The 25060-nt window shown below is 41.7% G+C and overlaps 1 protein-coding gene across 1 annotated transcript in view; it reads right to left on the bottom strand.

The window, feature by feature from the left end:
• Positions 1-21922, bottom strand: part of LOC139413790 (uncharacterized) — a 29054-nt gene extending 7132 nt beyond the window's left edge. The window contains exon 1 of the mRNA XM_071161547.1: positions 21822-21922. The gene's annotated coding sequence lies outside the window, so the exon portion shown is untranslated. The remainder of the gene's footprint in view (positions 1-21821) is intronic.
• Between the last annotated feature and the right edge of the window lie 3138 nt (positions 21923-25060).

Below are 25060 nucleotides of genomic sequence, written 5' to 3'. Positions count from 1 at the left end.
TTCCTCTTTAACCAAATCTCTACTGTTGATGTAAAAGGCATGCTGTAGAAATGTTCAGACACTTTTTTTTAAACATTTCACAAGTTTTTGAGACTTACTCCACCAGCGATAGCCCTCATTCTGAATAAGGTAAAACTCATGGACCAACAGAAAGTGAACAATTTCATAATATCAACAATGACTTTATGTCTCAACCAACCTCTGGACTTCTAGAACCACCGGCATAGAAATTTCAGTCAAGGTCGAAAGTATTTAGAGTCCGTATAAATAGTACTTGTCAACACTATTTTAACACTATATTGTATTGTTTAATACCAACACATTTAAAATCAAGACCTCATTTTTTTCTGGTGTGACTAGTTTGCACAAGTGCCAAGTGTGGATCACCTCTCCTAACCCGAACCGCTCTGCCCAGGTGTGTGACCTAGACCAGCTGCAGCAGCACTGAGTACTGGAGCACAGCTGCAGATCCAGCTACCTTACCTCCAGTTCATGTTAAAGCAATACATGCTTAATTAGTACTTCTGTCATTGCTAAAACAGATAAATATATCTGAGAAAATCTACATTAATTGACTGTCAAGTAAATTCAACTAAGCATTAACAATTTCATCAGAGCATGAACTTTACCGTAAGATGCAGTGAAACAGCTTTGAGGTCACTGTTCCTACAATAAAGTGATATGTAGCCTATATTTGATATAAAATGAATGAGCAATAGTAGTATATCTGTTTGATAGCAAATACAGTAGCTCACATTTACGTTTTCACATGTCTTTATACTGTGGCGTACAGCAGGTCAGCCACCAGGGGGAGACTCGTCGAGGCCTGGTAACATGGAATTTACATCATGAGGTGATGGCTCCATCTGCCAGGTCTCGACGGGCTCTCCAGCCAGGACTAATTGGGGCTGATTGCGAGCTGGTGAGTAATCAAGGGCGGCTTGCTCACCATCTGTGCAAGGCCCATAAAGCTGGCAGAAGGGCAGCACACAGGAGGAGTTGGGGAAGAAAGGACTCCTGTGTTATTGTTGACGGTTGCAGAGGTAACAAGAGGGAGGTGAGTTTTGTGCCCGACAGGATACAGCCAGACCCAGAATCCCAGAAGATGGCATCCCGGAGAGGTTCTCATAGGGGGGACCCATCATTTTCTTTTTGATCTATTATTTAAATAAACACCCTTGAAACTGAGCTAATCCTTCTCTGTCCGTGTCTGATCTGGGTAAATGTCTTGACCAAACCCCCTGATCTGCCACAATACCCTCTTTATGCCTTGGTTATATGGGCCACCTTTAATATATTAGCTAGGGAATAGAATTCAATAGCAGGTGAACGATTGCCACATTTTTTTGATTTTCTATTTTAATTTCCAAATTTCCATTCAGTAAGAACATTACCCAGATACACTGTAAAGTGCCTTCAGAAAGTATTCATACCCCTTGACTTTCTCCACATTTTGTTGTGTTACAGCCTGAATTGAAAATGGATTACGTTTAGATTTTTATGATCACTGGCCTACACACAATACCCCATAAGTGGAATGATTTTATACATTTTTACAAATTAATAAAACATGAATTAACTGAAATGTCTTGAGTCAATAAGTATTCAATCCCTTTGTTATGGCAAGCCTAAATAAGTTCAGGAGTAAAAATGCGCTTAACAAGTCGCATAATAAGTTGCATGGACTCACGCTGTGCACAATAATAGTGTTTAACATGATTTTTGAATGACTACCTCAACTCTGAGGTTTTCCAATGCCCCTCAACGAAGGGCAATTATTGGTAGATGGGAATAAAAGCAGACATTGAATATCCCTATAAACACGGTGACATTATTAATTACACTTTGGATGGTGTATAAATACACCCAGTCATTACAAAGATACAGGATGGAAACCACTCAGGGATTTCACTGTGAGGTCAATGGTGACAGAGTTTAATGGCTGTGATAAGAGAAAACTGAGGATGGATCAACAACATTGGCGTTACTCCACAATACTATCCTAAATGACAGAATGAAAAGAAGGAAGCCTGTACAGAATAAAAAATATTCAACAACATTACAATAAGGCACTAAAGTAAAACAGCAAAAATTGTGGGAAAGAAATTAACTTTATGTTCTGAATACAAAGTGTTATGTTTGGGGCAAATCAACACAACACATGACTGAGTACCATTCGTCATATTTTCAAGCATGCTGGTGGCTGCATCATGTTATGGGTATGCTTGTTACCAGCAAGGACTACGGAGTAAAAACAATTTTAAAAAATGGAATAGAGCTATGCACAGGCAAAATACTAGAGGAAATCCTGGTTCAGTCTGCTTTCCAACAGACGCTGGAATACAAATTCACCTTTCAGAAATAACCTAAAACACAAGGCCAAATATACAATTACCAAGACGACATCGAATGTTCATGAGAGGACCAGTTACAGTTTTGACTAAAATCAGCTTAAAAATCTATGGAAAGACTTGAAAATGTCTGTAATGTTCAAATATTGTACAATCCAGGTGTGCAAAGCTCTTACAGATTTACCCAGAAAGACTCACAGCTGTAATCACTTCCAAAGGTGATTCAAACATGTATTGACTCATGGGTGTGAATACTTATGTAAATTATGTTTCATTTTCAATAAATTTGCAAAAATGTCTAAAAACATGTTTTTACTTTGTCATTATCGGGTATTGTGTGTAGATGGGCAAATTATGCTTTTTTTTAAAAATCCATTTTGAATTCAGACTGTAACACAACAAACACACTGTGGAATAAGTCAAGGGGTGTGAATACTTTCTTAAGGCACTGAACACAGCAGGATGGTGAAGATATACATTTGGGGTCATTTAAAAGTGAACCTGTTCTACAGTGCAGTAAAAAATAAGTGCGTAAAAGTGTATGTAACTGCAACGTTGGGGCATATTTTAGAAATGCATTTCATTACATAGGTTGTTGTTATATAATTGCTATTGGCGTCACCTTGCGAGATGGTTTCTTACATTAACAATGTTCCTTGCTGCAGCTAAGCCAAGGCATTCTGAAAAAGTAACTTGTTGCTGCCCAGAACTGCATGGCAATAGTGCTTGGTTCTTTGGAGTCTGTGTGGGCTGAGGGGTATATGGGGAGAAACATGATCTAGGTGGGGGTCGTACAGGGGGAGGATGTGGGCACAGCACAGCTCTACGGGGGTCGAGGGTTTGAGAGAGAGGGAACCAAACCACATGATTCTTTGAAAACAGGAGATCTCAGAAGATCTCTCTACACGCCTCAGAAAAGTCAAGCCTTTGTTGGGCTCTCAAGGTGCAAAGCTGAAATGCTGAAAAGCTGAAATTCTAATCTCATACGCATATATACACTGTATTCTATGCTATCTATTGCATCTTAGCCTATGTCACTCTGACATTGCTCATCCATATAGTTCTATATTATTATTCCATTCCTTTACTTACATTTGTGTGTATTAGGTATTTGTTGTGGAATTGTTAGATATTACTTTTTAGATATTGCTGCACTGTCTGAACTAGAAGCACAAGCATTTCACTACACTTGCAATAACATCTGCTAACCATGTGTATGTGACCAATAAAATTGGCTTTGATTTGATACATATTTAATCTCATGTCTTTTCAGCTACACACAGTACAGGAGACCTAAGAATGTTCATGTCTGTTCAGGTACACACAGTCCAAGAGACCTGAGAATGTTCATGTCTGTTCAGGTACACACAGTTCAGGAGACCTAGGAATGTTCATGTCTGTTCAGGTACACACAGTTCAGGAGACCTAAGAATGTTCATGTCTGTTCAGGTACACAAGACCTTAGAATGTTCATGTTTTTTTTCCATTTGTATGATTTGTATTGTTGTTTGCAAAACAATTCTGAATGAAATGTTGAATTCAGTGTGTTAACTTGATAACAATGATCCAATAGACATTGATCTTGGCTGTCAGCTTGGCTGTCGAAACGTTGGTAATTAAATCTTTGCATCTGAGCTCCTAGAGTGTGCGGCTCTCTTTTATTTTCAAGTTTTCTACTCCGCTAGCCAGCATCTCGCCTAAATAGGTGTGCGTTTCTTTTTCTTCTAGATTGATCAAATATACACTAGCTGTAACTGCTGTATTTGAACTTTCATTCATTCTACAATAAACCGTAGTATGCCAAGTGTCCTCATTTTTACCTCCTGCACCTGTTTGACCCGACACAAATGCAAGCTCACACACATGCACGCACAGACACATTTTCTGCAGACGTCGCTCTCTCTCTCTAGAGTCTAGACACTCAAAATTAGATCCATGTAGATAGAGGTATCAGGCCTCCTCTATATTTAACCAGATTCACTAGTTGTATTACCTCCTTCAACTGGTTTTTATTACACTGAGATTAACAGTCGTACAGTATTGTAGCTACGGTAACTAGCGGTAATAGTACGCTATTTGTAGCCCTGATTCCTGAAAAGGATCTGATGTTTTTTAGCCAACATAACAGATTTACATTGTAATTTAAAAACTAGAATAGGACTTTTCGTAAAGACAACATGGGTGTGTTTGCTCTTCTTGAAGTATTTTTCATGGTAGTGAAAGAGGCCCTGAGATTACAGAGTTGGATTGACCAGCTGCTGCCCCCTATGGTACATCTTGGCCATAGCACAGCAAAGAGGTGAGCTCTCCTTTCCAAACCTGCCTTACCATTACATTTATGGTCTTGCTACATTGGTGAGAGAGATTTTCAGTCAAGAAAAAGTAGGAGGTAAAATTACAGAACAATGTTGTGTGTAATTGCAGGGTATTCTTTGAGAGCTGAAATCAGATAGTTTTTAATAAAAACGTAATTTTATGTGACGTCAGAGATCCAGTCTGCCCACATTAGTTGCTGGTCAACTCCATCATGGAGTTGAGTTTAATTGGCTAATACTGGCTAAGAGTGCCCCACAGCAAAAGCACCGATGGGAGTCTAAAACCAATAAATAAGGATTAAAAAGAGTTTCTTTGCCCAGCAGCCCATTGTGTCAACAAAAGAGTAGGGAGAACATGTACAATGCATTCAGAAAGTATTCAGACCCCTTCCCTTTATCCACAAGTTGCTACATTACAGCCTTATTTTAAAATGTATCAAATAAAAATCCTTGTCAATCTACAGACAATACCTCATAATGACAAAGCGAAAACAGGTTTTTAGACATTTTGAAAATGTATTAAAAATAAAACACAGAAATACCTTATTTACATTAGTATTCAGACCCTTTGCTATGAGACTCGAAATTGAGCTCAGGTGCATCCTGTTTCCATGAATCTCCCTTTAGATGTTTCTACAACTTGGAGTCCACCTGTGGTAAATCCAACTAATTGGACATGATTTGGAAAGGCACACACCTGTCTATATAAGGTCCCACAGTTGACAGTAAATGTCAGAGCAAAAACCAAGCCATGAGGTCGAAGGAATTGTCCGTAGAGCTCCGAGACAGGATTGTTTCGAAGGCACGGATCCAGGGAAGGGTACCAAGAATGCAGTGGCCTCCGTCATTCATAAATGGAAGACGTTTGGAACCATCAAGACTCTTCCTAGAGCTGGCCGAACGGCCTAACTGAGCAATCAGGGGAGAAGGGCTTTGGTCAGGGAGTAGACCAAGAACCTGATGGTCACTCTGACAGAGCACCAGAATTCCTCTGTGAAAATGGGAGAACCTTCCAGAAGGGAAGCACCACCAATCAGGCCTTTATGGTAGAGTGGCCAGATGGAAACCATTCCAGCCCGCTTGGAGTTTGCCAAAAGGCACCTAAAGGACTCTCAGACTATGAAAAACAAGATTCTATGGTCTGATGAAACCAAGATTGAACTCTTTGGCCTGAATGCCAAGTGTCACATCTGGAGGAAACCTTGCACCATCCCTACGGTGAAGCATTGTCGTGGCAGCATCATGCTGTGAGGATGTTTTTCAGCAGCAGGGACTGTGAGACTAGTCAGGTTTGAGCGAAAGACGAACGGAGAAAAATACAGAGAAATCCTTGATGAAAACCTGCTCCAGAGCGCTCAGGACCTCAGACTTGGGTAAAAGTTCACCTTCCAACAGGACAACGACCCTAAGCAAACAGCCAAGACAATGCAGGAAGGGCTTCAGTCTCTTAATGTCCTTGATTGGCCCAGCCAGAGCCCGGACTTTAATTCGATTGAACATCTCTGGACAGACCTGAAAATAGCTGTGCAGCGACGCTCCCAATCCAAGCTGACAGGGCTTGAGTGGGTCTGCAGAGAAGAAATGGGAGAAAAATCCCCAAATACAGGTGTGCCAAGCTTGTAGGTGTGCCAAGCTCGTCAAACCCAAGAAGACGCAAGGCTATAATCACTGCCAAAGGTGCTTCAACAAAGTACTGAGTAAAGGGTCTGAATACTTATGTAAATCTGTTTTTGCTTTGTCCTTATTGGGTATTGTGTGTAGATTGATAAGGGGGGAACAATTTCATAAATTTTAGGATAATGCTGTAATATAATACAATGTGGAAAAAGTCAAGAGGTCTGAATTATTTCCAAATGCACAGTGTAACCAATATAGACAAACCTTCTTTTAGTATTTCTCCGGTATGTTTCCTCAAGGATAAAGCCTCCACTTCTATGTAAAATATAATACAACAAAAACACTATAGTAAATACTACAGTAATTTCTGAAAAAATACTACAGTAATTACTACAGTATACTACAGGCCTCAAAAACACGACAGTAAATACTACAGTATACTACTGTTTTCTTTTACTATGGTAATTATACTATAGCTAACTGTAAATACTAGTTTTCACAGTCATATTTTTCCAGACTTTAGTCTATAGTATTTAGTATTGTTTCAACAAAACACCAAATATTTAAATTTCTCATAGAAGAATTTGGTTTGCGTTCTTCCGATAGAGTTCCAGACACTTGTAGGATACACTGTATGCCAAGAAGCATTTGAAGCTGTTCTGGCAGCTCGTGGTGGCCCAACACTCTATTAACCCTTTAGATCCCAATAGAATGATGCTGTAGATTACTGAGAATTTTCTAGATAAAGCTACATTTCTCACACATTTCAAACAAACAGACATAGCTCAAAACAAAGCACAAATGACAATTACACAACCTCTTCTTTAATATGACATCACATTCATGTCAATAGGACTAACACTAATTGTGTCTTCCATTGTGTAGACACACTATCAAAAAATGATTAACACTCAACTCAACAAAAAAAACTAAAGTATTTGAATTGGAGTAAATTTGACTAAATTACTAAAAATGTATGAAGTATAATATATTATACTTAGAAATATTATTTAAATATAAATAAAACAATTCTCCAAAATGTGACCAGAGGACAATATTCCGAAAGTATTTCAAAACCCACACAAAGTAGGTTGTGTGATCGTTAAAGAAGTAAGAATCGTTGTCAATGTAAAAATGCAAAAAACTATTCAGAGACTATTTCAAAATGTAGGTAACCTCTCTCAATAAGATTTAGTACAGACAAGGCCTGACACAAAATGTAGAAATAATAGCCTACTTTGACAACAATTCAGTGAATGCAACACTTATTAGATAGAGACAGATAAAGAGAGAAGATACAAAACACAACAACTGTTCAGAGACAATAAAATATTTGTAGGACAAATCCATATTTCACACTTTAGTGTTTCCATTTAGCCTAAAACCTGTCATGTTAAGCACGGCCCCATCCTGCAAAGTGGCACAGAACACGTACAATACCAGTTAAAAGTTTGGACACACCTACTCATTTAGGGGTTTTTCTTTATTTTTAATATTTTCTACATTGTAGATTAATAGCGAAGGCATCAAAACTATTAAATAACACATATGGAATAATTTGCCTTGATGAAAGCTTTGCACACTCTTGGCATTCTCTCAACCAGCTTCACCTGGAATGCTTTTCCAACACTCTTGAAGGAGTTCCCACATATGCTGAGCACTTGTTGGCTGCCTTTCCTTCACTCTGCGGTCCAACTCATCCCAAACCATCTCAATTGGGTTGAGGTCGGGTGATTGTGGAGGCCAGGTCATCTGATGCAGCACTCCATCACTCTCCTTCCTGGTCAAATAGCCCTTACACAACAAAGCACCCTCACACCATCACACCTCCTCCTCCATGCTTCACGGTGGGAACCACACATACGGAGATCATCCGTTCATCTGCTCTGCGTCTCACAAACACACGGCGGTTGGAACCAAAAATCTCAAATTTGGACCTCTGAACAGTTTATGTTGAGATGTGTCTGTTACCTGAATTCTGTGAAGCGTTTATTTGGGCTGCAATTTCTGAGACTGGTAACTCTACTGAACTTATCCTCTGCAGCAGAGGTAACTGTGGGTCTTCCTTTCCTGTTGCCGGTCCTCATGAGATCAAGTTTCATCATAGTGCTTGATGGTTTTTGCAACTGCACTTGATGAAACTTTAAAAGTTCTTGACATTGTCTTGATTGACTGTATTCATGTTTTAAAGTTATGATGGACTGTAATTTCTCTTTGCTTATTTGAGCTGTTGAATCTTGTTATCTTCATACAAATTTTTACACATGTTAAGTTTGCTGAAAATAAACGCAGTTGACAGTGAGAGGACGTTTCTTTTTTTGCTGAGTTCATATATTTTGTGTCCTCTATTGTCCATATTTGGTCAAACTATACTTACTATACCCGCCATGGGCCGTCAAATTCTGTGACACATGGGAATGCATTTTGATTAAATTAACTTCCAATCTCCAACTCCCATATTTCACCAACTAGCCACTACAGTAATTTATTGTTTTTATAACAGTAAATGAGAGTATTATCAACAGTGTCCTGCTAACAGCTAGTGTCCTCACTGTCCAACTGCTGTCTCGAACCAGCGAGGCTCTGCTTCGCAAAACATACGTGACGGTCCTTGCTTGACATCGTTACCAACGGGTGGCACTAGCCACAACATTTCAAGCTATCTATGGAGTGAGCTTATGGCACATTCTTACCTCCGTTACACATGCTATGTTATGGGGCTATTTTGCTCCACTGGTCATTGGGCCCTTGTTAAGGTTAACTGCATCATAAACTTTACCAAGTACCAGGACATTGTTTGCCAAAAACCTGGTTGCCTCCGCAGGAGGATGAAATTTGGCCACAAATGTATCTACCAGCATGATAATAGACCCAAGCACACATCAAAATCCAAAAAGAAATGGTTAATTGACCACAAAAATCAATTCAAGTCTCTGGACTTGAACCCCAATGAAAACCTGTGGTTTGAAATGAAGAGGACAATCCATAAGCACATACAAAGGATATCAAGGATCTGGAAAGATTCTGTTTGGAGGAATGGTCTAGATCCCTCCCAATGCGTTCTCCAATCTCATGAAACATTTTGGAAAAAGGCTCAATGTTGTTATCCTCGCATGTGAAGGGTGCTGGAGTTTCAAAAACAGGGGATCCAATCATTTTAACTGCTGTCTTTTCTACTTGTTAAACAAAATATTGTTCACTAAGCAATTGTACTAGTATAAAATAATATAATGTATTCTACCATTCAATTTACAGTATAGCTCAGTATTAGCAATACTTAATTCATACGGTCTTTTTGCTCATATTTATCAAGGGATCTGTAGCATTCTTCGTCGGGCGAAAGAGAGGAGGACCAAAATGCAGCGTGATGATTATCCATTTTAATAGAATACTTTAACAACGAACAAAAACAATAAACCGACAAAATGAATGAAGACGAAACAGTCCCATAATGTGAACACACACACAGGAAACAGGAACAATCACCAACAACCCAAAACAGGCTACCTAAATATGGTTCTCTATCAGGGACAACGATTGACAGCTGCCTCTGATTGAGAACCATACCAGGCCAAACACAGAAATAGAAAATCATAGACAAACTACCATAGACAACCCACCCAACTCACGCCCTGACCGTACTAAAACAAAAGACAAAACAAAGGAACTAAGGTCAGAACGTGACAGGACCCCCCCCCCCCCCCCCCCTCCCCAAAGGTGCGGACTCCGGCCGCAAAACCTGAACCTATAGGGGAGGGTCTGGGTGGGTGCCTGTCCGCGGTGGCGGCTCTGGCGCCGGACGTGGACCCCACTCCGCCTCCTTAACCGCCTCCGTGGCCTCTTAAGAGCGGCGACCCTCGCCGTCGACCTCGGACTGGGGACCCTAGCCACAGGCCCCGAATGGACGGGAGATTCCGGCAGCGCTGGAGTGAAGGACGACTCCGGCAGCGTCGGACAGGCAGGAGACTCCGGCAGCACCGGACAGGTGGGAGCACCTGTAGGGAGAAGATGGAGAGACAGCCTGGTGCGGGGGGGCGGCCACTGGAGGGCTGGTGCTTGGAGGTGGCACCAGATAGACCGGACCGTGAAAGCGCACAGGAGGTCTCGAGCACCGAGCCTGCCCAGCCCTACCTGGCTGTATGCTCCCCGTAGCCAGGCCAGTGCGGCGAGGTGGAATAGCCCGCGTAGGGCTGGTGCCATGTACACCGGCCCGAAGAGACGCACTGGAGACCAGATGCGCTGAGCCAGCTTCATGGCACCTGGCTCGATGCCCACTCTAGCCCGGCCGATACGAGGCACTGCAATGTACTGCACCGGGCTATGCACACGCACAGGGGACACAGTGCGCCTCACGGCATAGCACGGTGCCTGCCCGGTCCCTCTCGCTCTCCGGTAAGCACGGGAAGTTGGCACAGGTCTCCTACCTGACTTCACCACACTCCCCGTGTGCCACCCCCAAACATTTTTGTGGCTGCCTCTCGGGCTTCCAGCCGCGCTGCCGTGCTGCCTCCACATAATGCCGCCTCTCGGCTTTCGCTGCCTCCAGCTCAGCCTTGGGGCGGCGATACTCTTCAGCTTGTGCCCATGGTCCCTTGCCGTCCAGAATCTCCTCCCATGTCCAGGAGTCCTGCGATTCCGGCCGCTGCTGCTGCCCGTTACCACGCTGCTTGGTCCTTTCTTGGTGGGTGATTCTGTAGCGTTCTTCATCGGGCGAAAGAGAGGAGGACCAAAATGCAGCGTGATGATTATCCAGAACAACAGATGTTCACCTTGTCAGCTTGGGGATTTCGGTTACTGGCCCAACACTCTAACCACTAGGCTACCTGCCTCCCCTAATGGTCTGAATATGTTGTGTAACTTCTTGTTGCTGACAACTAAAGGATTGTAAACTGTTGCAAATGATGTGAAATACAGTAATACAATCAGTACATATACAACATATGTGGAACTAACATCTATCTGACCTCAAAATGATGATGTCTGTACTGTGAACAATCTTTTCAGATCTACAATGAGAAAAGGTGGCAGTTCAGCCTGGTGTAGAATTGTCACATATGAGAAGGTGGCTTTAGACATTGAGAAGCTACTGGGTAAGAAATACAAAGCACTCAATGTAAGTAAGACATTTGACCTCTATTATTTCAAAAAACATTTAGGGGCAGTTTCCCAGATTAAACTTTACCAACCGGCCAAAAGATGAAGCTATTATTCCTTTTACATCATTTGTCATCTCACGTTTGACTATAATATATTCAGCCAGCAATACACTAATTTCCCCCATGGACCGGCTCGTACGTAAAACATCCACCATTCAGGCTGCAAAGGCATCAGTTTCCTCCTTAACTCGATTGAATGACTCATCGTGGGATTTTTTTTTAAAACTATGCTTACTGTTTCAATAAAACACAAGTATCATTCTCAGATTTCCGGACATCCGGGTTAGTCTGTTAACCACTGGATGAACACGCACTGCATCAGGAAATAGCATAATTGTGTTTTATTAAGACAGTACACATATTTAGCTGTTTATTTGTCACTGACGAGCCATCCAATCGAGTTAAGGAGGAAACCCCCATGGACCGGCTCGTACAGGATGTTTTATGGGGGACACAGAGTACTACCGGCTGGGATGACTGCATCAACACCTAGAGGTAATAAGACATCAGGAAGAACTACACCCTCTAGGAGTCTCGGCACTAAGATTACACCTGGTCCTCGACTAAAGCCTTGTCCTGGATTATATGCAAGAATCATCTGCAAAAGGGTGTGGTCTCATCATGAATCCCAGGATTTGATACAGGAAATGTCACACAAATGAACACATTATGTTTGCAATTCTAACATGTTCTATGAAATAAATTGATAATCTGTTTTCAGTACATTTGTACTGTATTTTGTAACTAAAATGATATCCAAACTAGCTTTTTAGGTGTTTGTGAAAGCAAAGATTGTTGGAATGCAATTTTAGAAGGTTACATTTCAATTTGTGTTATAGTAAAATGTGTAATTTTGCATTTATCGTACAGGCTTCATCTATATCTGGGAAACCGCCCCATAATGTAGAAGTTGTACAGGAACAATAGATGACAATGTAACACATTCCCCTTGTGCACAAATTACAGGGAGCTTCTACAAACATTGTAGTATAGCAATTACATTTTTCCTTTTGCATTGCAAAGTAAGACAAACAAACATTTATTTTGTCTAGTTTGACACTGAGACAACTTACAATCAAGACCAAAAAACTACGTGTGCGCAATGTTGAACATTTGCTGGGCATAAATGACGCTCAAAACTTTTAAAATTGAAGTGAAGACCCCCCAAAACGTGTAGCCTCGGAACATTTACTGTTTACTGGGTCGGTACAAACGAATGCAGTAAACAAATAACCAAAAATATTTTCAGTCACTGAGACACAATGTAAACAAACTGAATAGGTGAATCCCCTGTCCGGGGGTGTCCTCGGAGTGGGCCACAGTGTCTCCTGACCCCTCCTGTCTCAGCCTCCAGTATTTATGCTGCAGTAGTTTATGTGTCGGGGGGCTAGGGTCAGTTTGTTATATCTGGAGTACTTCTCCTGTCCTATTCGGTGTCCTGTGTGAATCTAAGTGTGCGTTCTCTAATTCTCTCCTTCTCTCTTTCTCTCTCTCGGAGGACCTGAGCCCTAGGACCATGCCCCAGGACTACCTGACATGATGACTCCTTGCTGTCCCCAGTCCACCTGGCTGTGCTGCTGCTCCAGTTTCAACTGTTCTGCCTTATTATTTTTCGACCATGCTGGTCATTTATGAACATTTGAACATCTTGGCCATGTTCTGTTATAATCTCCACCCGGCACAGCCAGAAGAGGACTGGCCATCCCACATATGCTCTCTCTAATTCTCTCTTTCTTTCTCTCTCTCGGAGGACCTGAGCCCTAGGACCATGCCCCAGGAATACCTTACATGATGACTCCTTGCTGTCCCCAGTCCACCTGACTGTGCTGCTGCTCCAGTTTCAACTGTTCTGCCTTATTATTATTCGACCATGCTGGTCATTTATGAACATTTGAACATCTTGACCATGTTTTGTTATAATCTCCATCCGGCACAGCCAGAAGAGGACTGGCCACCCCACATAGCCTGGTTCCTCTCTAGGTTTCTTCCTAGGTTTTGGCCTTTCTAGGGAGTTTTTCCTAGCCACCGTGCTTCTACACCTGCATTGCTTGCTGTTTGGGGTTTTAGGCTGGGTTTCTGTACAGCACTTTGAGATATCAGCTGATGTACGAAGGGCTATATAAATAAATTTGATTTGATTTGAACGAGAAAGCCTAGAAACACAGGAGTTAAGTAAAACCTTAATACAATGAAATTAAAATGACTGAATGCTTGTAAGGCAAGCATACTAGATAATCAAAACATTAGATCACATCAGAAAAGCCTGAATGGGTTCGCCAACTCCCCAACTATACAAGACAAGTACGTTATAACTAAACATAATTGGACATACTATCCACAGTTCTCAAGCAACAGTTGCTGATCTATGAGCAAGTTCAAGACTTCTTGATGTGACGTTGAATGTGAGCCATAGCCTCAGCCAGAGACTCAAATGTGTAGTCTTTACCATCATGAGAGAGAATCCCTCTAAACTCACACAGCTCTCCTTCACCTTTTTCAAATCCGCAGCTAGGCGTTTCATGTCAGCCTCCATGGATGAAGTTAAGTCGGAGACATTGGTAGCGGAGGTCTCCAGTGCTACGCCGTTGTTGTTTTGAGTGATGTGATTGCTGGCACCGTCTCGTTCCGCAGGATGGTTAGATCTGCTTTGAAAGTATCAGAGACCTCCTGTATTCGGGCCTTAATCGTAGCAACTACCTCCATTTTCATTTCAACTATGTCAGAGCGTAGTAGTTTGACGGTCTCGAGAATGTTCATTTCAGCGCCGCCAGGCCAAGCCGCACCCCCAGGTAAAGTGTGAGTCCCCGGGACTCAGGAGAGGGCGGTGATGAGAGTGGGTCTTGTAGGCCGGGTTTTCTCAAAGTCATGTTTTTGGGCTTATGTTTCGTCAACATGCTGACATTCGAAAGCAAAGTAGTCTTGATTTTTACGGAAAGGGATCACCTAACTAATATTTACGGTTCTGCTGCAAAATTCACATAAACTTTAAGAATACCGTGGGAGCAAACGGAAAACATGTCAGTCGCAAATCGCGTCCCTCCAACCCCCCATCCAAAGTATTTTTGACACAATAAATAACACAACTGGTATTTGTGTCACAGATATAAATAAAATGTCAACAATTGCCAAAAGGAAATGAAATAATGAAAAATTATTATGTATTTATTTACCTTCATTTTACCCAGAAATCTCAAAGAGAGCCAGCTAAAGCAGAAAAGCATAAATACACAGAACCATAAGGTCACATCAAATGAGTGACTTTATATCAATGTCAGTTAGAATGCAAAAACATGATGCATAGCTATCAATGAGACTAGTTTATCTAATACAAGTGTGCACTGTTGTGTGTTACATGTACACTCTTGGGGGAAAAAAGGCTCTATCTATTACAGTAACGAAAAGGGTTCTTCGCCTGGCGTCATGACACCCCTTTTTTGTTCCAGGTAGAACCGTTTTTGATCTCGGTAGAACCCTTTTGGGTTCCATGTAGAACCCTTTACCCAGAGGGTTTTACATGGAACCCAAACGAGTTCGACCTGGAACCAAAAAGGGTTTTGCTATGGCGACAGCCAATGAACTCTGTGTATAGTTCAAAGTAATATAAAACTCAACCAGTGCACTTACATTCTTTCAAGCTTTTTGTCACACAAAGGTGCATATTGCGTCTATAAACAGTATAGGCCTTTACATTTAAGTGAAATGATACAACCACAATATGAAAACATTGAAATGAGAACTTTCATTCCAATCTTACTTCATCCTGTCTGCAAAACAAATGTCCAAAAGACTACAATGACCTTGAAAGGCTACATTGACCTTGAAAGGCTACATTGACATTAGTATATTGACCTTTATACAACCGGTGGGACTAATCCTGAATGCTGATTGGGTAAAACCGCATTCCAGCCTGTGTCTATTTCACAAGTTACCACCGGCTAAATCTATGACGTTGAAATGCCCATTTACTATAGTCCATCTCAATGCGCAACCCACTGTCTCATCAACCCTGCCAGGAAAGGTATAAACTTAATCTCTACTATAAAAAAGTATCTAGACATTATCTACCATTTCTTTTAGATTAGCATTTGGTTTTCAACAGCAGAGATTTGTATAAACCCTGCTGTCCGACATTTTCAATATTGTATTGCGATCTCCATCGTCCCAAATAAACGAGTCAGACAGGAAATTGAGCAACATAGTCAACTTTTTTTTCAGTTGACGTGCTAAATCGATACTTTGTTTGCGAAAACTAAAATGGATGAATGGAAGATTTCTTCTGATCTTTTTGGCGGCACGACTATGGATGAATAAAAAGAGATGGCAGTAATACCCAGGCATGCAGATTTGGGGGAAACTGCATTGAATGACCTAGAGAAAAGACACAACGGAAAAAAAACACATAAGAATACAAACTGGGCTGTCCGTTGCTTCGAGGGCTGGCTAGCAGAGAAGAAAAACGTTGTTGACTTCAAAACTGTCACTAAGGAAAAGTTTAACATCCTTCTCCAACATTTCAATGGAAATTAACGAAATGAGAAGGTGGAGCAGTACATAAGTAGCTACCTGGCACTCTGGAGTGGGCTCAACCCGTTTCTAAATTACACACCCATCGGTCGCAGCTGATGCCTTATGAAGGACACTGAATTTACCACTTCGAATCATGTATTTCTGGGCAACATCAAACAGCTAAGAAGGCAAGGAAAATATATCAAACAGCCACCCTCCAATCACCGAGAAGGACATGGCCCCGCTCCAACACTCCCAGGCTCTGAATCCCGGTACACCATGGGGTCTGGTCGAGAAGGTGTGGTTTGACCTCCAGTAACATCTGGGTCGAAGAGGAAAAGAGGGGAACAGACAACTAAACTCTAACTCATTCCTCGTAAAAACAGATGAGAGCGTTTTAAGGTTTGTTGTTCATAATTTGAACTCGTAATTAGGCTATTGGAAAACAATATTATAACAGGCCACAAAGAATCATCTGGACCTACGGGAGAGGGGCAGGGGGTACAAGAGTGGATTCATGTTCAAGCAGCCAGGGAAGCCACTATGCCCGGTGGCATCACTGGAGAAATATATATCGAAATGCCCGGAGAACGCCCGATCTGGTACATGTCAGAGCAAATGGGCATGAACTATCTGGCAGAACTTCTACCTAAGATCTGCAGGGCAGCAGGAAGAACTACATACACAAATCACAGCATCAGGACAATGACAGTCCAGAAACTGGCCAATGCTGGTTTAGAAGCGAGCAAGATTATGTCAGTGAGTGGGCATCGGTGTGGCGGTTCGCTCCATAGCTGCTGGCTTCCATCACTGACAGCATGTGCCTGCAGGAAGGGTACCATATGAGGGAGGAGGATATATTCCCTGTAACACACAGCGTTGAGATTGCCTGTAATGATAACAAGCACAGTCCGATGATGCTGTGACACATCGCCCCAGACCATGACGGACCCTGCACTTCCAAATCAATCCTGCTCCAGAGTACAGGCCTCGGTGTAAACCTCATTCCTTCGACTATAAACGTGAATCCGACCATCACCTCTGGTGAGACAAAACTGCGACTCATCAGTTTAGAGCACTTTTGCCAGTCCTGTCTGGTCCAGCGACGGGGGGTTTGTGCCCATAGGCGACGCTGTTGCCGGTGATGTCTGGTGAGGACCTGCCTTACAACAGGCCTACAAGCCCTCAGTCCAGCCTCGCTCAGCCTATTGCGGACAGTCTGAGCACTGATGGAGGGATTGTGCATTCCTGGTGTTACTCGAGCAGTTGTTGTTGCCATCCTGTCCCTGCCCGCAGGTGTGATTTTCGGATGTACCGATCCTGTGCAGGTGTTGTTACACGTGGTCTGCCACTGACCGTCCTGTCTCCCTGTGGCGCTGTCTTAGGGGTTTCACATTACGGACATTGCAAATTATTGCCCTGGCCACATCTGCAGTCCTCATGCCTTCTTACAGCATGCCTAAGGCACGTTCACGTAGATGAGCAAGGACCCTATCTTTGAAAGACAAGGTCCTGATAAAGGGACGTTTATTTTTTTGCTGAGTTTAAAAACTGTAGTCTATTCTACTGTATCTTAGTCTATGCCGCTCTGACATTGCTTATCCATATATTTATATATTCTTAATTCATCATTCCTTTACTCAGATTTGTGTGTATTTGGTATATGTTGCGAAATTGTTAGATATTACTTGTTAGATATTACTGCGCTGTCGGAGCTAGAAACAAGCATTTCGCTACAACCGCAATAATATCTGCTAAACACGTGTATGTGACCAATAACATTTGATTTGAATAGCAGGCAGGCATATTCATGGTAATTTTCAACCTCTCCTTGTCCCAGTCTGTAATCTCCACGTTTTAAGATGACCATCATCAATTCTGTTCCCAAGATTTCTAAGGCTTCATGCCACAATGACTACCGGCCTGTAGCACTCACATCTGAAATCATGAAGTACTTTGAGAGACTGGTTAAGGCACAAATCAACTCCATCAACGCAGACACCCAAGACCAGCTCCAATTTGCATGCCGCCCCACCAGAGCCATAGATGACGAAATCCACACCTCCCTCCCAATAATAAAATAGACGAACTACGAGCACGTATATCCTACCATCGGGACATTAAAAACTGTAATATCTTATGTTCCACAGAGTCATGGCTGAATAACGACATGATTAACATACAGCTGTAATTTATTTGACCAGGACAGAACAGTGGCTTCTGGTAAGACAAGGGGTGGCAGCCTATGCATATTTGTAAACAATGGCTGGTGCATGAAATCTAAGGAAGTATCGAGATTATGCTCACTTGAGGTAGAGTATTTCATGATAAGCTGTAGACCACACTATTTACCAAGAGAGTTTACATCTATATTTTTTGTATCTGTCTATATACCATCGCAGACCGATGCTGGTACTAAGACCGCACTCAATGAGCTGTACACGGTCATAAGCAAACAGGAAACGCTCTTCCAGAGGCGGCTCTCCTAGTGGCTGGGGACTTTGATGCAGGCAAACTGAAATCTGTTTTACCTAATTTCTATCAGCATGTTAAATGTGCAACCAGAGGAGAAAAAAACTCTAGACCACCTTTACTCCACACACAGAGATGGGTATAAAGATCTCCCTCACACTCCATTTGGCAAGTCTGACCATAATTCTATCCTCCTGATTCCTGCTTACAAGCATAAACTAAAGCAGGAAGCACCATTGACAGTCAATAAAAAAGTGGTTAGATGAAGCAGATGCTAAGCTACAGGACTGTTTTGCTAGCACAGACTGGAGTATGGTCCGGGATTCTTCAGGTGGCATTGAGGAGTACACCACATCAGTCACTGGCTTCACCAATAAGTGCATCGATGATGTCGTCCCCACAGTGACTGTACGTACATACCCCAACCAGAAGCCATGGATTAGAGGCAACATTCGCTCTGAGCTAAATGGTAGAGCTGCCGCTTTCAAGGAGCGGGACTCTAAACCGGAAGCTTATAAGAAATCCCGCTATGCCCTCCGACGAACCATCAAACAGGCAAAGTGTCAATACAGGACCAAGATCGAATCGTACTACACCGGCTTCAACGCTTGTCGGATGTGGCAGGGCTTGCAAACTATTACAGACTACAAAGGGAAGCACAGCCGCTGAAACACTGAAACATGCATGAGAGCCTCAGCTGTTCAGGACCACTGTGTGATCACCTTCTCCATAGTTGATGTGTGTAAGACCTTTAAACAGGTCAAGGCCGCAGGGCCAGACAGATTACCAGGATGGGTACTCTGAGCATGCGTTGACCAACTGGCAAGTATTTTCACTGATATTTTCAACCTTTCCCTGTCTGAGTCTGTAATACCAACATGTTTCAAGCAGACCACCATAGTCCCTGTGCCCAAGAACACTAAGGTAACCTGCCTAAATGACTACGTCTGTAGCCATGAAGTGCTTTGAAAGGCTGGTCATGGCTCATAGTGGTAGGCCTGATCACAGACAACGACGAGGCAGCCTATAGAGAAGAGGTCAGAGACTTGGCCGTGTGTTGCCAGGACAACAACCACAGAGAGAATACAGTAGACAGTTTGTGTTCAAAGATGGTTGATGACCTATTTTATGTGTCATGTGGTTATGCCCATATACAGTGCCTTGCGAAAGTATTCGGCCCCCTTGAACTTTGCGACCTTTTGCTACATTTCAGGCTTCAAACATAAAGATATAAAACTGTATTTTTTTGTGAAGAATCAACAACAAGTGGGACACAATCATGAAGTGGAACGACATTTATTGGATATTTCAAAAAATTTTAACAAATCAAAAACAGAAAAATTGGGCGTGCAAAATTATTCAGCCCCTTTACTTTCAGTGCAGCAAACTCTCTCCAGAAGTTCAGTGAGGATCTTTGAATGATCCAATGTTGACCTAAATGACTAATGATGATAAATACAATCCACCTGTGTGTAATCAAGTCTCCGTATAAATGCACCTGCACTGTGATAGTCTCAGAGGTCCGTTAAAAGCGCAGAGAGCATCATGAAGAACAAGGAACACACCAGGCAGGTCCGAGATACTGTTGTGAAGAAGTTTAAAGCCGGATTTGGATACAAAAAGATTTCCCAAGCTTTAAACATCCCAAGGAGCACTGTGCAAGCGATAATATTGAAATGGAAGGAGTATCAGACCACTGCAAATCTACCAAGACCTGGCCGTCCCTCTAAACTTTCAGCTCATACAAGGAGAAGACTGATCAGCGATGCAGCCAAGAGGCCCATGATCACTCTGGATGAACTGCAGAGATCTACAGCTGAGGTGGGAGACTCTGTCCATAGGACAACAATCAGTCGTATATTGCACAAATCTGGCCTTTATGGAAGAGTGGCAAGAAGAAAGCCATTTCTTAAAGATATCCATAAAAAGTGTCATTCAAAGTTTGCCACAAGCCACCTGGGAGACACACCAAACATGTGGAAGAAGGTGCTCTGGTCAGATGAAACCAAAATTGAACTTTTTGGCAACAATGCAAAACGTTATGTTTGGCGTAAAAGCAACACAGCTCATCACCCTGAACACACCATCCTCACTGTCAAACATGGTGGTGGTTTGGGCCTGCTTTTCTTCAGCAGGGACAGGGAAGATGGTTAAAATTGATGGGAAGATGGATGGAGCCAAATACAGGACCATTCTGGAAGAAAACCTGATGGAGTCTGCAAAAGACCTGAGACTGGGACGGAGATTTGTCTTCCAACAAGACAATGATCCAAAACATAAAGCAAAATCTACAATGGAATGGTTCAAAAATAAACATATCCAGGTGTTAGAATGGCCAAGTCAAAGTCCAGACCTGAATCCAATCGAGAATCTGTGGAAAGAACTGAAAACTGCTGGTCACAAATGCTCTCCATTCAACCTCACTGAGCTCGAGCTGTTTTGCAAGGAGGAATGGGAAAAAATGTCAGTCTCTCGATGTGCAAAACTGATAGAGACATACCCCAAGCGACTTACAGCTGTAATCGCAGCAAAAGGTGGCGCTACAAAGTATTAACTTAAGGGGGCTGAATAATTTTGCACGCCCAATTGTTCAGTTTTTGATTTGTTAAAAAAGTTTGAAATATCCAATAAATGTCGTTCCACTTCATGATTGTGTCCCACTTGTTGTTGATTCTTCACAAAAAAATATAGTTTTATATCTTTATGTTTGAAGCCTGAAATGTGGCAAAAGGTCGCAAAGTTCAAGGGGGCCGAATACTTTCGCAAGGCACTGTATGTACATCCTGTTCTTCGGTTCTCACACTATCGAGTGAGTGCTTATGTATCCTGATAGTGCATCTGTTTATGGTAAAGGTTGTTTTTGCATTAAAGATGATTGATGTGTAGTGACCTTGTTGAACATTTTAAAGAGCAGAGTAGTGAGTCTCTGCTGTTTATGATAATGTATATGAAACAGTCATTTCTGGGGGGGTTGTGCATTGGTCAGTATAAGTAAAGAGCTGTGAACACTACGAGCGACAAGAAACCTTGAGAGAGATAAACCACTGAAGACTCCAAAGAAGAAAGAAATAAAACACGGCTCCTAGACCAATTTTAGGTGTATTGTGATTTAACTACAATGAATGAAATCGCTGTCTCTCTCTCTCTCGCTCTCCGTGTGTGTGTGTGTTGACAAGGATCTGTAGTGTCCGGGGGGGAGCTAATGACCTCTGTCACCCCCCAACATGGGGTTGTGTGTGGGAGGTCGTTCGGTTACAAGCAGAGAAACATGCTGATAACATTATTTTCAAAGAAAGTAATTAAAGAATAATTATACATGTAAACGTTTAAAGGATATAAATGGCATTTACGTATGAACATTTTAGAAGAAAATACAAGGGTTTTAAAAAGAACAATGTATTTACCTTCAGTGAATGACAGTTCTTCCTCTTGCCCTCTGTCTGTGTGTGTGTGCGTGCGTGCGTGCATGCATGCGTCCGTCCCCAGGCTGCATGGTAGGTGTCTGGTAGGTGCATGGTAGGTGCATGGTAGGTGTCACGAGCTGTGAGTTGACACACAGAGAGATCATCCTGATCAAGGAGCAAAATGCCTTATTTTATAAGAATACAGTTAAAAAACATGTTTTAAGGGGTAATAAAGTGTCGTATTGTTTGATAATAATATGTATGTTTTATAAACATTTTAGTAAAAAAAGTTATAGAAGGTACAGAGGTATAGTATAATATTGCATAGCACACATTTTAACAATGGTAATATGTTTAAAGGTCTGTACAGTAGGCATTTCGGTATTAACATTTTAGAATTAAATATTATATTTAAAAATAAAATGTATCTAACCATGAATGGAATCTCTCTCTCTCTCTCTCTCTCGCTCTCTCTCTCTGTATCTGTCTGTCTCGGTTTCTCAACACAGGAGAAAGGGTTCCGGGAAGATGGGCGTGTGCGTGTGTGTGTGAGGCGGGTACTGGGGCGATCTCATGACCTCTGTTTCTCCCCTTGGGAGTGCGAACGTGTGGGTATACTTGTAGGAACCAATGGTTTTTAAACCTGTCTAACCTCTGACCTACAAAGAAGACTATCCTTGTGAATGGTCAACAAACGTTTACAGACCTTACACAGTAGGTATGTATGTATATATGTACATAGTGGTACCCCATAACACATGTACATTTTTTCCCCCAGAGGATGTCCCTTGGGACTGTCACCTGTGGTGGCTGTCTCATTAAATCATGCCATCCTGTTTTTGAAAGAGTAATTGTACTTATGACTTAAACAGATCCATTTTACCCCCTTTAATGACCTTTTAATGCACTGGGTTGTTTATATAAGGGGCAAACAGAGCGTTTCATGGTAGTCTTAAACAAATCTACTGAGAAAACAAAGTATACACCTCACACACATGGTTATGGACTTAAAAAAGAAGACACCAGTAACCAGTAACATGTCAGATATAGTTTAAATGTATTCATTTTTGAGTTTGCAACCCATTACTTGAAATACATCACAGAAGACTGAAATATAACAAAACGCCTAGTGTGTTTATTAAGATGTACACTGAGATGCTCAGTTAGGCAATATTCCCCACCAGTGATTCCCCAACATCTGGTCAACATGGGACCCAAAAATAGAGCAGATATCTTATACCAACATATCTTTATAGACATTTATCCATAACAAGGCCTAAGAGGCCCTTAATAGTGTCCAAAAATGTCTCTAAAATGTCACATATTTTAAGCATCTTTATTTTCATGCATATAACTTGTCAACAAGTATTTTTATGACCAAAGTCACATTCTTTAGAGTAGACAATAACAAAAAAAATGATTTCATGATTGTTTGATAGTAGATCCCTGAATGGTCAAAAAACTCTTCAAATAGAGGTATGTTTGTAGCACAACATATCTTACAGGTAGGCCCTCTTTCACTCTCATCATGTCACAAGCGAACAGGCTCCCAGAGGCAGGGCCATAAAAGGCCCCAGCTCACTCAAGTGCCCCTCCCCGCTCCAACAGCCATCATCAGCCCAGAACAGCATGAAGACCGAACAGCTATGTCACGAACCTCGCCGAAGATGGTGCCTCTTCCTGTTCGGGCGGTGCTCGGCGGTCGTTGTCGCCGGCCTATTAGCTGCCATTGATTCCCTTTCCGTTTGTTTTGGGTTATTGGGTAATTGGGTACACCTGTTTAGTATTAGGTTTTGTTTGTAGGGTATTTAAGGGCACTAGGCCCGCTGGGTATTTGTGCGGGCTTGTCATTGTTACTCTGTGTTTGATGGTGTGATTTATTTTCGTGTATTTATTCTCCGGACTAGTTTGTCCTGTTTTGGACTGGCAACATATATACGCCCTGTGTGTTGGCGTGACTGTTTTGTTGTGCTGGGGAATAAATTGGAAGAAACGACTGAACCTTGCTCTCTGCGCCTGATTCCACCCACCACACCTAGTTGTCCGTAACAAGCTAAAAGATCATCTGGGAATCCTCCCTCCCCCATGGAGCTTGTTGAAGGTGAGTTGAATATTTGTATAAAGATAATATATTATTTAAGAATGATTTGTCTTAATTGTTTTCATTGACATATGCTTTTTTTATGAAGGCTATTTATCCATTGAGCACTAGCCATTGTTTTTATCCATACTGTTTGTAGACAATAGCTTCTGCCCTCTTAGGTTCTATTTGACCCTCTTATTATATCAAAACCACTCAGACTAGAAAGTACGATTAGAAACTATGATTAGAAACTATGGCCAACTATGATAATAAACTGAACGATGAAGCCATCCATGTATGTGTGTGTGAGTGGTGATCTATTTAATTGTGTAATATTACACTCTCTCTCTTTCTCAATGTATAACATTTCACTGAATGTATACCAAAGTAACAAATATTTAACAACCTTTAAATGTTTTGTATTGCAACAGTTATGAAAGACAATGACAGCCACTTTTTAGGCAAAATATTAATATGTGTTACATAGTGTGTATCTGTGATAACTGTATGTAATAGAACCTAACAATAAGGGGCACATGTACTCTTAAATGTCCACTCAGCACAACCATGGAGCATGGTTCCTCTCTAGTTTTAATGGTTCCTCTCTAGTTTTAATGGTTCCTCTCTAGTTTTAATGGTTCCTCTCTAGTTTTAATCCTAGGTTCATGACTTCTAGGGAGTGTTTCCTAGATGCTGTGCTTCGGCATATGCATTGATGGATCTTAGATTTTTAGACTGGGTATCTGTAAAACACTGTGACAACTGCTGATGCAAAAAGGGCTTTTACGAAATGCATTTGGTTGATTGACAGATTTGTAGTATTCAAAAAAATAATATAACAATATTATTATTATCATAATCTTTATTATTATATTACAGGTAAGATATACCCAGAAATGTCAACGTCTTGTCAAGTGCTCAAATCTGTACAGCAGCCCCAGACAATCATGTACAGTAGCTCCAATTTACAAGAATGGGTTTACAGTGGGCAGTGATAACTGTTTATATGAGTGCTAATTAAAACATACAATGATGTATATTCGATACAATTACCCATTCAAAACTAGTGTTACAAAATCACTTCTCATTGTGTTCATTTCAAGGTTTCACAAACATAAAACAACTATCTAGTTAATGTTTCTCGGACAAACACACT

This window comes from Oncorhynchus clarkii, chromosome 7, assembly GCF_045791955.1.
Source record: "Oncorhynchus clarkii lewisi isolate Uvic-CL-2024 chromosome 7, UVic_Ocla_1.0, whole genome shotgun sequence".
NCBI lineage: Eukaryota > Metazoa > Chordata > Actinopteri > Salmoniformes > Salmonidae > Oncorhynchus > Oncorhynchus clarkii.
Note: the sequence above shows the minus strand (reverse complement) of the source record. Positions and strands in the feature narration are given on the sequence as shown.